The 2,208-nt window shown below is 50.7% G+C and overlaps 1 long non-coding RNA gene across 1 annotated transcript in view; it reads right to left on the minus strand.

Moving 5' to 3' along the window:
- Positions 1-753: 753 nt before the first annotated feature.
- LOC113583156 overlaps positions 754-2,208 on the minus strand; it is a 66,883-nt gene continuing 65,428 nt past the window's right edge. Inside the window, exon 3 of the long non-coding RNA XR_004776780.1 lies at positions 754-1,375. This is a non-coding gene — a long non-coding RNA (uncharacterized LOC113583156). The remainder of the gene's footprint in view (positions 1,376-2,208) is intronic.

Consider the following 2,208-nt stretch of genomic DNA (forward strand, 5'->3'; position numbering starts at 1 on the left):
TTCCAGGTTGTCGACACTCCTGATACCCGCCGTCAAAAAGAGCACTTAACTGCCTGCATCTCATTAAAAAGTACGCGATATTAAAACAAAAACCTTTTCCTGGCCTTTTTTCCCCTCTGTCTTTCCTTTTTGAAGTCTCCCCTCTCTCATAAGGTATTCACATAGTCAGGTTTGTTTAGGGATTACGCCCCTGTCTTTGATCGCCGTTAATTAGACAGGCCCGGGTACCTATAGCTCGTTAGGGTGTGTAGGTTATGAGCGTTAATCTCCCGGTACCGGCCAGGGGAGCCAACAGCCCTGGGACCGCTTCCTCCATGCCGGGCAAGGTGAGCGCACGGATGAAAGGCCCACCGCGCCCCCCCCTCCGGAGCAGATCGATGCCGAGCCCTCCCCCGTCTATGCAGGATCAAGACTTTGATTCACAAAGGCGCTTCCCGCATACGGAGCCGAAGGAGGAGGTGCTCGGGAACCTGCGTGACCCGTGCCCAACCTGCCGCTAGCCTTCCCTAAAACCTGCTGCACACCCTTCAGCTCCCTCCAAACGGCCATGCAGCGAGGCATTTAACATGTGCATATGTTTGGAGATTGTAGATTGTTCTCTGCCCTTTCTAACACTTAAGGAATCAGGAATTGCTGTGTATTTATTTTCCGTAGAAGTGAAATAACCAATAAGCTCCTGGAACTTCAGTAGCACTGAGAGTTCAACAAAAATGCTTTAATTCCATATTAGACAAGACATGTTTTATTGGATACTAGCAACCTACTGTAAACAAGACCATCCTAAGCTAAACTAAACTAAAGTTCCCTACTAGCCTGAGTTCTGAGATGAGTGAAGAGGACTCAGCAGTGTCTGTCTGGTGTTGTTTGGATAATATTATTTTTTTTTGCATTGTTTGAATGCAAGAGTGACGTTCTCCACAGCACACGGGTTGGAAGTGTTGGAGGTGGAACAAAACTAATGCTGTATCCGTCTGTCTCACGCTGTCTCACTGCACGATGCCGTGTCCGTCTGTCTCACGCTGTCTCACTGCACGATGCCGTGTCCGTCTGTCTCACGCTGTCTCACTGCACGATGCCGTGTCCGTCTGTCTCACGCTGTCTCACTGCACGATGCCGTGTCCGTCTGTCTCACGCTGTCTCACTGCACGATGCCGTGTCCGTCTGTCTCACGCTGTCTCACTGCACGATGCCGTGTCCGTCTGTCTCGCGCTGTCTCACTGCACGATGCCGTGTCCGTCTGTCTCGCGCTGTCTCACTGCACGATGCCGTGTCCGTCTGTCTCGCGCTGTCTCACTGCACGATGCCGTGTCCGTCTGTCTCACGCTGTCTCACTGCACGATGCCGTATCCGTCTGTCTCACGCCGACTTCACGTACCTGTAGAAAAACACGTGTTTAGTGTTCAAACAGGCTGGCAGGAAGCATGAAACAAACCCAACTGCAAGAGTGCAACTGTGTTGGAAGAGCATGCGTGCACACACACACACACACACACGCACGCGCACACACGCGCGCACACACACACACACACACACGCGCGCACACGCTCGTGCACGCACGTGTAAGCACGCACGCATTCACACACACAACTTGTACAGGAAATATTGGGGAAAGAAAAATGACAAAGTCTGGCATGCCACCCGTCTGGCGGTGATTATATGACCCTTTTAGCTAGTCATTTTCCCTGGATTATAAAAACAATCAATCCAATCATAAGGAGAGAGAACTGATTTCTGCAGAAATCTCTTAAGAAGTTATTGGGCATTGGAAGAGGCGGGGATTGGGGGGAGGGATATATTTCTGTTCATAGTAATTCATTTATGTCTTCAAAACTGTTTGAGAGAACAGAGTTACTGTGCCTTTGTGGCGCTTAAAACGCTTATCCTCCTTCTGTGAAGAAAGCCAGTGAGAACACGTTATAAAGAGCTACAAAGCGTGCGGGTGGTGGCGAGCAAGGCAGAGTGGTGTGCCTGATAAAACCAAGCAAACGAAGCAATTGACCTGCGCTGGATATTAATGGGAAACAAGGTGGCCCAGCTCACCGTGGGATGGGCACGCTTGGCGCAGACGACATTGAAAGTTTCGGGCGGGAACCGGCGAATATTCCACCGTTTGTCATTTGTATGCAAATTCGGCTGTTACACGAATTAACCTTTGAACTCGGTGTCACTCCTCATCGGGGGGAATCCGGCCCGAACCCCCCCCCGCCT

Source organism: Electrophorus electricus, chromosome 1 (assembly GCF_013358815.1).
Source record: "Electrophorus electricus isolate fEleEle1 chromosome 1, fEleEle1.pri, whole genome shotgun sequence".
NCBI classification, from domain to species: domain Eukaryota; kingdom Metazoa; phylum Chordata; class Actinopteri; order Gymnotiformes; family Gymnotidae; genus Electrophorus; species Electrophorus electricus.